General features: G+C 39.8%; 1 long non-coding RNA gene across 1 annotated transcript in view; it reads left to right on the forward strand.

Annotated features, from left to right (window-relative positions):
• LOC128648087 (uncharacterized) overlaps positions 1–10,597 on the forward strand; it is a 30,717-nt gene extending 20,120 nt beyond the window's left edge. Inside the window, exon 2 of the long non-coding RNA XR_008400505.1 lies at positions 9,505–10,597. This is a non-coding gene — a long non-coding RNA (uncharacterized LOC128648087). The remainder of the gene's footprint in view (positions 1–9,504) is intronic.
• Positions 10,598–11,073: the final 476 nt, after the last annotated feature.

An 11,073-nucleotide genomic window follows, 5' to 3' on the forward strand; every position in this document is an offset into this window, starting at 1 on the left:
TGTGCTGTCTCCAGAGTCACAGGCAGTTAACCCCAGACAGGTCTGGGTGCAAGAACCATAGGGAAAATTACAAAACAAATTAATACAACACACAGAGAAATTCCAGCACTCACTTACAAGCTCTCGCTAAGATTTAAAAGCAAAACTGGAAAGGTTAGTTACCGCATCTTGCCAAATGGGACAAGCCCAGGTACCACATCAAGGTCCTTTCCAATAATTTGTTTTGTAATTTTCCCTATAGTTCTTGCACCCAGACCTGTCTGGGGTTAACTGCCTGTGACTCTGGGGACAGCACAGCTTCCTGTGAGTGCCCGTGAGCACCCAGGGCTGAGCATGTTGCAGGGTCATGGGATGTGTACCCGGTCCGGTATGAGAGTGCAGTCCCCTTCCGTGTTTTGTATATGTCTAGGGTGATTACATAAGCCTGTGCACCCTTCCCTTGTTCCCAGTTTGTTTGGATTTGAGAGCTTGCATTGTGTAGCTGTTTTAGGGTCCCAGGTATTGGAAATGACCTTGACGTGGTACCTGGGCTTGTCCCATTTGGCCAGATGCGGTAACTAACCTTTACATTTTTGCTTTTAAATCTTAGCTGAGAGCTTGTAAGTGAGTGCTGGATTTTCTCTGTGTGTTTTATATATATATATATATATATTTATATATATATATATATATATATACACAGCACTGCAGAATCTGTTGGCGCTCTACAAATACCTGATAATAATAAATATACACTCTCCTGCCACTTTATTAGGTACACCTGTTCAATTGCTTGGTAAAACAAATTGCTTACATGGTAGCAACTCAATGCATTTAGGCATCTAGACGTGATGAAGACGACTTGCTGAAATTCAAACCGAGCATCAAAATGGGGAAGAAAGGTGATTTAAGTGACTTTGAACATGGCATGGTTGTTGGTGCCAGACGGGTTGGTCTAATTATCTAAAAAACTGCTGATCTACTGGGATTTTCATGCACAACCATCTCTAGGGTTTACAGAGAATGGTCCAAAAAAGAGAAAATATCCAGTGACCGGCAGTTGTGTGGACGACAATGCCTTGTTGATGTCAGAGGTCAGAGGAGAATGGGCAGATTGGTTTGAGATGATAGAAAGGCAACAGTAACTCAAATAACCACTCATTACAACCAAGGTATGCAGAATACCATCTATGAACGCACAACACGTCGAACCTTGAAGCAGATGGGCTACAGCAGCAGAAGACAACAGCGAGGCCACTCCTGTCAGCTAAGAACAGGAAACTGAGGCTAAATTTTGAACACAGGCTCACCAAGATTGGACAATGGAAGATTGGAAAAATGTTGCCTGGTCTGATGAGTCCCAATTTCAGCTACAACATTTAGATGGTAAGGTCGGAATTTGGCATAAACGACATAAAAGCATAGATCCATCCTGCCTTGTATCAACCGTTCAAGCTGGTGGTGGTGGTGTAGGGGTGTGGGGGATATTTTCTTGGCACACTTTTGGCCCCTTAGTACCAATTTAGCATCATTTAAATGCCACAGCCTACCTGAGTATTGTTGCTGACCATGTCCATCCCTTCTTCTGATGGCTACTTCCAGCAGGATAATGCACCATGTCACAAAGCTCAAATCATCTCAAACTGGTTTCTTAAACATGACAATGAGTTCACTGTACCTCAATGACCTCCGCAGTCACCAGATCTCAATCCAATAAAGCACTTTTGGGATGTGGTGGAACGGGAGATTCGCATCATGGATATGCAGCAGACAAATCTGCAGCAACTGCGTGATGCTATCATGTAAATATGGACCAAAATGTCTGAGGAATGTTTCCAACACCTTGTTGAATCTATTTTAGAAAAAGATATATATACTCAGCACCTACACAGAAATGACACAAGCTCCCCAAAAGAGATCCCTAATGAAATCAAAAGTTAATAGCAATAATACAAGAAAAAAGGGAGCGCCAAGGCGGCTAAAGCATCAATCTATATTAAAAATAAACATTTATTGTACTATAAACAAGAAATAGGGTACCCTAAAAAGGTCAAAAATAGACCAGTTAGTATAAATCATATAAAAAATATACATAAAAACATACAAAAATAGTAACAGCATATTATAAGTGTTTTAAATGTCTCTGATGGGGAATAAACAGTGAAAAATTGGAAATAAAGTTTGTGATATGTCCTATACGATGATGTCCAAAGTGTTAAAGTTTCCAAGTGAATAGTATCCAGAAGGTTCAAAATAGAGTCAGTAGGTGTAAAAAGGAAAAAAGTGAAAAAATATAAAAATAAAAAGTAAAAAAAATATCCAAAGTGTGAGGTACCTGTGGAAATAAAAATCACATAGTGCAATATTGAAACGATACAGAACTAAAACCCTACTAAAACCAGGCTTACCCTATGTGAAAGACTCGAGCAGTGACTTCGATAGACGTGTTTCGGGCCTGACGTGGGCCTTTTTCAAGATGTCAACTGCTAGTGTTATTCAGGCTTAAATAACCGTTATCATCCAATAACCAAACTACCTTGTCCCGTCAAAAATCTATGCCATGAAGAATTAAGGCAATTCTAAAGGCAAAAGGGGGTCCAACCAGGTACTAGCAAGGTGTACTTAATTAAGTGGCTGGTGAGTGTATATATCAGGGTTATCAATCTCAGAGTATCTGGGGGCCACTGGACAAGTATTCTTCTCCCATGGGGGCCGCTTGAACTGAGTAAGTGCTATGGAACTGGATATACGAGGAACTAGAAGTGACATTTAACCAAGTAGTAGTGCATGGCGGGAGTTGTAGCCCACAATAGGCATACACAGTTGTCTATATTTATCTTGTGAGTGCAAAGTGAATTGCTCATCTTGAAAGTGTATAGCACCGTTAGAAGTGACATTTACCCAATGCAGTGAATGGTGGAAGTCTACACGTGATGCTTGTCTTTATATTTACCTTGTGAGTGCCTATATAGAACATCAACTGGTTACACCTCTTAGAACCCTAAAAAACAAATTGACTGTCCAAATTAATGGTTTACCTATGAAACAAGGGTGGCCCAGATTAAACTATCTTGAGGGCCTCATTTGGCCCTGGGGGCCAGTACTTTGAGACCACTGGTTTATATATATATATATATATATATATATATATATATATATATATATTGTGACAAAGCCCTTGCAGGAATGGTCACTTCAGCACAAAATATAGTGGTTTAGGCTGTTTTATTTTTATCAGCAGTTTTAAACATGGGGTATACTTCCCCTTTAAAACAAACATAAAACAAACAAAATCCTACTCTTTTTAGGAGACTAACTATACATGCAATATTTCCTTACTAGCCAGTACTGGGCAGCTAAACTGATCCCAGTTAACAAAACAAATCAAAATAAGCAGAATAGAACAAAGTTTGCTCACCAGTCTCTTGTTTCTACCAGCTATATATTCAGACATGCAGCAAGGTCTCAAATCCTCCCTCTCTGGAGTAGCCTGCACAATGAGACACTGATTCCCTCTACAGAACTGCTTATAAAGGATCCAAATGATTTAACCAGAATCAGCTGTGGTGAGCTACTAACAAATTAACAGTTTGTTAGAGGGGAAAAAGTGACCTTTCTAATCTCCTGCTAACATACACTCCTTCTCTCACCCTGTCACACATCCCCCTCCCCAGCGCAACACCAGTGTGTGAAGCGACTGCTGCAAGAAGCCCATGCACACGAGACAGTGCATCAGCATTACCATGGAGCAAACCAGCTCTGTGCTTCACTACAAAAGTAAATGGTTGCAAGGACAAAAATCATCTAGTGACTCGTGAGTTTCTATCTCTGTTGGTGTGCATCCATTTTAACGGAGCATGGTCAGTGACAAGAGTGAAGCGCCTTCCCAGTAAATAATACTTTAGAGTCTCCATAGCCCACTTAATAGCTAAGCATTCTTTTTCTATAACAGCATAGCGCTGTTCTCGAGGCAACAATTTCCTGCTTAGATATAGCACTGGGTGTTCTTCCTCGCCTATGTACTGTGACAGTACAGCACCCAAACCGACCTCAGAGGCATCTGTCTGTAAGAAAAACTCTTTATCAAAGTTAGGTGCCACGAGGACGGGTTGCTCACACAATGTTGAACGAAGGTCCATAAAGGCCTCCTTTGCCTCTCTGTCCCACCTTACTGTGTCTGGACTTCTGGCTTTAATTAGGTTTGTGAGAGGAGCAGCTCTGGTCGCAAAATGGGGTATGAACCTGCAGTAGTAGCCAACAATTCCCAAGAAAGCTCTAACCTGCTTCTTCCTAAGAGGCCTGGGCCAATTCTGTATAGCCGCTTCCCACTACATAACCTATACTTAGCCTCTGCCAATCCAAGAAAACATTTGGAGGGGTTGGCAGTTAATCTAGCTTTCCTAAGGGTGTCTACCACTGCCTCTACTTTCTGCAAATGAGAGTCCCAGTCTGTGCTATGGATTATGACATCATCCAAGTACACAGCGGCATAGTGCACATGGGGTCTTAATAATTTATCCATGAGCCTCTGAAAAGTGGCTGGAGCTCCATGGAGACCAAAGGCATCACCTTATATTGAAATAAACCATCTGGGGTTACAAAGGCAGTTTTCTCTCGGGCATGCTTAGTGAGGGGTATCTGCCAATACCCTTTTGTTAAACCCAATGTAGAAAGAAATCTGGCCTTAGCTAGCCTCTCTACCAGTTCATCAACCTGTGGCATTGGGTAGGCATCAAACTTTGATACTTCATTTAATTTCCTAAAATCATTACAAAATCGTATAGAACCATCCGGTTTAGGTACCAAAACAATTGGGCTAGACCAATTACTATGTGATTCTTCTATCACATCTAATTCAAGCATTTTCCTAACCTATGCCCGTACAGCCTCCTTAGGGTTTTAATTTAAGTGTTACTCCAGGCTCAGTAACAATATCATGGGCAATTTCTTGTGTTCTGCCTGGCATAGGCAAGAAAACATCCTTATTCCTCTCCACCATTTCCTTAACTTCCTTTACTTGTTCCGGTGTTAGCTCTGGTGAAATAGTCACTACTTGTTATGAGACTTGAGGCTCAGCCCCAGTATTATCTAACTGGGCTAGTAATGTTTCTCTATCCCTCCATGGCTTAAGAAGATTTATGTGGAATATTTGCTCTTTCCTACGTCTGTGAGGCTGACTAACTTTATAATTCACAGGGCTTACCTTTTCTATAATTTCATAAGGTCCCTGCCAATGAGCCAAAAGCTTACTCTCAGCTGTAGGAACCAAAACCATTACCCTGTCACCCTGTTTAAATTGCCTTACAGTAGCACTCTTATTATAATAACATTTTTGAGTATCCTGAGCTTTTTCCATATATTGGCGAACCAGGGGGAAAACGTGAGCCATTCGCTCCTGCATTTTCTCTATATGCTGCACCACATTAGTACCTGGTACTCCCTGTTCTTCCCAAGTTTCCTTTAGTATGTCCAACATACCTCTCGGATGTCGACCATACAAAAGTTCAAAAGGAGAAAAACCAGTTGAGCTCTGGGGAATTTCACAGACTGCAAACAATAAGTAAGGAAGCAGTTGATCCCAATCCTTCCCATCTCTACTTACAACTTTCCTTAACATCCCCTTAAGTGTGCGGTTAAACCTCTCTACTAGCCCATCTGTCTGTGGGTGATATACCGAGGTTTTCAAAGCCTGTATTTTAAATAACTGGCACAACTCTTTCATGAGACGGGAAACGAAAGGAGTACCTTGGTCAGTTAAAATATCCATTGGGATCCCAACCCGTGAAAATACTTGTACCAATTCTTTTGCTATATTTTTAGCATTAGCCTTAAGTAGTGGAATGGCCTCAGGGTATCGAGTTGCATAATCTACAAACACAAGAACGTATTGGTGACCACGAGCTGATTTCTCTAATGGGCCTACCAAGTCCATCCCAATCCTATCAAATGGTACATCAATAATTGGGAGGGGTATAATTGGAGCCCTTAACTTGGGTTTTGAGGATGACAGTTGGCATTCTGGGCAGGAAGCACAATATCTCTTTATTTCTTCGTAAACCCCTGGCCAATAGAACCTCCTCAGGACCCTTTCCTGAGTTTTCTCTACCCCTAGATGTCCACCCAAAAGGTGTGAATGTACAAAATCTAACACCTTCCTAGTATGAGAGGAAGGCACAACTAGTTGTTCTATCTCTTGACCTTCCTCTGATATTACTCGGTACAGAAGGTCATTTTTAACCATAAAATATGGGTATACACGTTTGACCTTCTACAGGTGCTCCATTAACCTCTACTACCCTGCTCCTTGCATGGTGTAGCAAGGGTTCATTAGCTTGTTCTCGCCCAAAGCTACTGCTAATAATGTCTAGTTCACAGGGAATATTTTCAGTAATTTCACTTCCCTGATCTACTTCAGATTCTGTGCACTGAGTGGCCATGCCTTTATTACTACGTTTTCCCTGCTCATTTAACAAAACTTCATTAAGGGCTTTATTAAATCTGTATTTACTCTTCCTGCGCTCTTTTCTAGATTTACCTCTTTTGGGACTGGATGCATACAAATCAGGGTGAATAAAAAGGAAAACTTCATGTAGACTCCTATCCCCTGCTTCAACCTCTGACTATCCTTGTTTAGCAGTAAGTTTAGACTGTATTAGGGTGTGAAACTCTGGAAAGTTTCTTCCTATAACCAAGGGATAGGGCAGCCTAGGTACCACTACAGCAGTTATTTGTATTAATTTCCCAAGAATAGAGACACTTATAACAGCAGTAGGATAAGTAACAGTACACCCATGAATACACAGTACCCCTATTGTCTTATTTTTTTGCAACTGTGATTGTTCCACTAAATCTCCTGACACTAGAGTTAAGGCACTGCCAGAGTCCACCAAAGCCTCTGTGTCTCTTTTATTAAAGCATACTGACACCCGGAAGGTGTGTATGTTTTCTCCCATGCCTGCTAGGCAAATAAGTCCACAAAAGTCTGATGGTTCTTCTCCTAGGGGTTCTGGTAGGTTTGGGCATCCTGCCCTGACATGTCCTTTGGCACCACACTCAAAGCAGGTTAAAGGGTTCCTCCCCAAACGATCCACTCTTGGCAAAGTGGTTTATCTGATAGCGATCTGCTGGTTCAGCTTCAGTCTCACCCTTTTTGTTTCCTGACTTCTGGGTCCTAAAAGTCTTTTGTTGTCTCAGAGATTCTGAAACAAATTTAGATGGCATAGGACAGGCTTTCTCAAGATCCCTGGAAGCAAGGTTTCTTTCCACTTGAGCTACCATAGAATCATATGTAGTGGGGTTTCCTTGTCCTACCCACTCACGGAGGCCACGGGACAAGAATCTGTCAAGTACTAGCATTTCAACAGTTTGTGCAGGACTTTGGGCCTCTGGTCTAAGCCATTTTGTGCCAGATGTATTAAGTCAAACATCTGAGACCTGGGAGCTTTCCCCATGTTGAAATGCCAGTTATAGAAACGCTGGGCTCTCACTGTACATGTTACACCCATTCTGGCAAGAATTTCAGCTTTTAACCGTGTATAGTCTCTAGCAGCTTCTTCTTCCAAGTCATAATAAGCCTTTTGGGCTTCACCGAGGAGAAAAGGAGCAATGATTCCTGCCCATTGGTCTTGTGGCCAGGCTTCCCGTATAGCTGTGCATTCAAATGCCACCAAATATGCCTCCATATCATCCTCTGACGTCATTTTCTGTAAGCAGCCGCTTGCCCGTATCCTATTCACACCTTCTGCTTGCATAGGTGCTCCCTGAGGAGTAATATGCTGCACAACATCATAAAGCATGGCATGATCCTGTTTTTGGGCCTCAAAAAAGTGACCTTTCTAATCTCCTGCTAACATAAACTCCTTCTCTCACCCTGTCACAATATATATATATATATATATATATATATATATATATATATATAATTAATATAGGTATAGATACATATTGTACAAAAAAAAACATCAGATATATCTATAAATATTTATTTGCTATGTGAAGAAGACTGGAATGTAAAAAAATCATATTTTTATGCTTGCGAGTTGCACTTTTTTTGCTCCATTCACTTCTATGGGTGAACACGTGAATGTGCACGGGATATTCTAACTGGCTTTTTTGCTCGTTGGGTTAGTGCACGAAAACGTTTACTTTCAATTCGAGTGCAACCTGACGTGGGCAAAAAGATTACTTCTAGTGCAATTAACACTTGAGCAGGAGCGTTAATTAACGCACCACTTGTAATCTGTTCCTTAGTGTTTTATGTCCCTTTAATCCCTATGATGAGGTTATTGGAACACAGTTGGTGAGCCAATCAGGATGGTCTCACATAGCCACCAATCACTAGTGTTTTCTTACTTGGAGTCCCAATGTTTGTGCTTTCCAAGCAGAACTTTTCATACGTGGTCAACTTCTTTTGCAGAGAATAAACATATAGGGGTCCATCACATTCTGTGATTTTTCTACAGAATTCACCATTAAAGTCTATACAAATTTTTGTAGACAAATCATTTGATTAGCTTTTCTAAAGGATGGTGATCAATCCCAATAATAGAGCATCTCATTTGTGCATTACCGTTTCTAGCTAACAAATAAAAGCATTTTATTCCTCTACAGGACTTCTCCATACTGGCCTCTATTTTGTGGAACTCTGCCTATCTCCACCAGACTCTCCTCTAGTTTTGAAAGTTTCAAGCGCTCCTTAAAAACTCTACTCTTCAGGGATGCATACAACCTACACTAACCTTTTTTTCTAACCTCAGTTCCTCTCCTCCTTTGTTATCCCCTTAGCATGTAAAGCTATGAGCCCAGCTGTTTTTAGATCACCTTCATGAGAGCTGACTACAACAGTGCAACTCTTGGCAGGGCCCTCTACCCACTTGTTCCATATAAATGTTACCTGCATATAATGCCTATGTTTATAGCACTGAGGAATCTGTTGGCGTTCTACAAATAACTGATAATAATAATCCTGCCTACAAATGTCTTTTGTAACTATCGGGTTAATCACCGTCCATTAGAAAAACTTGATTCAGTTCCAGAATGATCACATCACTTGGCACTCACAAGATAAATATACACTGTAATCTATTGTGGGCTACAGCTTCTACCATTTACTACTTGGGTAAATGTCACATCCAGTTTCTAGTATGTCCATTTCAAGTGGTCCCCCATGGGAGAAGAACACTTCAATAGTGGCCCCCAGATACAATGAGCTTGATACTCCTGATGCATTCATTTTAAGGACACTTTCTAATTTACTTACATTATCAAATTGTGCAGTCTTTTTATATGTACACTTTGAGGCACCAGCTACTGAGCATGTGCAAGTGTTCACAGTGTATATGAGTCCGTGATTGGCTGATGGTTCTCACATGATATAGGGGGCAGGTAAAATTAAGTAAGTTTTAAAATTTGTCAGAAAAAATGTACTGCTAATTTACAATTCGATTGTTGATTATGCAATTCTACTGTATTTCATGGTCCTTTAAACAAATGCAATCAAATAACTTTTTTTTTTTTTTTTTACAGGAGACACATTATCAGGAATATCTGTTCTCAATAATATTGGATGGCTTACACTCTACGTGTCCTATAAGAGACTTTCAAAGTCATGTGTATCTTAATTATGTAGAATTGTATACCTAAAATGTATACGTTTAGTTTGTAGGGATTGTTAGCATTGAACAATTGCTCTACCATGTAAGGAAACAAAACACTATTTTGTAATGCAAATGCTTGTTACAAAACATTTAATGATTCTAGGATAATCAGAAGTATGACTTGTTTAATTAAAACTCCATTATCAGACCAGGTTTGTTTACTTTTTCTGTAGTGATTAAAGGGACAGTAAACACCAATTTTCATTTAACTGCATAGACACTACTATAAAGAATACTATGCACAGATACTGATATAAAAATCCAGTATAATACCTTATAAAAACTTGCTTAGAAGCTCCTAATTTAGCACTGTTAATGAAGTTAGGCAGGGACACCCACTGAAAGCAAACCCTCCCCCCTCCCCTGCATATGAAAAGACTAATTATACAAACAGAAGCTATCTGAAGTCTGTATACATCAGTATACATCTAAAACTTTAGGGCTTGGTTAGGAGTCTGAAAATCAGCACAATGATATTTAAAAATAAGCAAAATTATACACTTTCTTTTTTTGTGTTTGTCTGTGCATCTGTCTTCCTAGAATGCAATAAATGAAAAATTAAACTGTAGTTTATTTTTTACATTTGCAATGTGCACAATTTGTTACAAGCTTTTGTAGATTCTTATTTTAAGCATACCTAATGTACTTGTCCTCCAGAATTGTTAGCCAAATAGTGTATAGATTTTTAAACACTTGTTTACTCTATAGTCAATATAGTGTACTCTGAATGCCATTTGTATTGATGTACATATATGCATTAATATTTGTAGTTTATGAAATCTGTAGATAACTGGTCTCATCTACTTTTGTATGCCAACATATTGGCCCTATGCATTTCCTTCCATCTTGATTTATATTTTGTGTATTGATTGATGTTATTGAGTCTGACTACACTCCTGACATTTCACCTTAAACTTATTGTATGTTTATTTCACTGAATATAAAGGCTTATAAAACCAAAAGTTTTTCAAATTCTTTTATTTTTGTACAAATGCGTTATTGTTTTTCTGTCACCTGATGTGATACTGCACATATGGAATTTTTAAATTGCCTGAGTATACTTTTACATCAAAGTAAATTCTATAATCAATGATAGGCAGCTGCACTTATATACAGGGACATGCTATGATTGGTTGGAATAAATGGAGACTCAGTTTTAGATAGCACAAGTCGAAACGGTTTGGTCTGATCCAGTAGGGGTTCTAACTTCGTTTCCAAACTGTAGACAGATTCTAGAAGACGAACCACAATAGCTCGAAAATAGTGGGAAAGAAGAAGGCGCCATAATAGTGCAAAATCAGTGGTACATGGTCTAAATGCATGCATAAAATATCATACTCGCAGAGTATAGGGCACTTGAGAAGTGCCACAATCGCTTGCTGGACCTTTTGTAGCTGTCCAGATAGCTATCCCCTCGGCACATGACTCCGTCAACTGG

This window comes from Bombina bombina, chromosome 2 (assembly GCF_027579735.1).
Source record: "Bombina bombina isolate aBomBom1 chromosome 2, aBomBom1.pri, whole genome shotgun sequence".
Classification (NCBI taxonomy): Eukaryota; Metazoa; Chordata; class Amphibia; order Anura; family Bombinatoridae; genus Bombina; species Bombina bombina.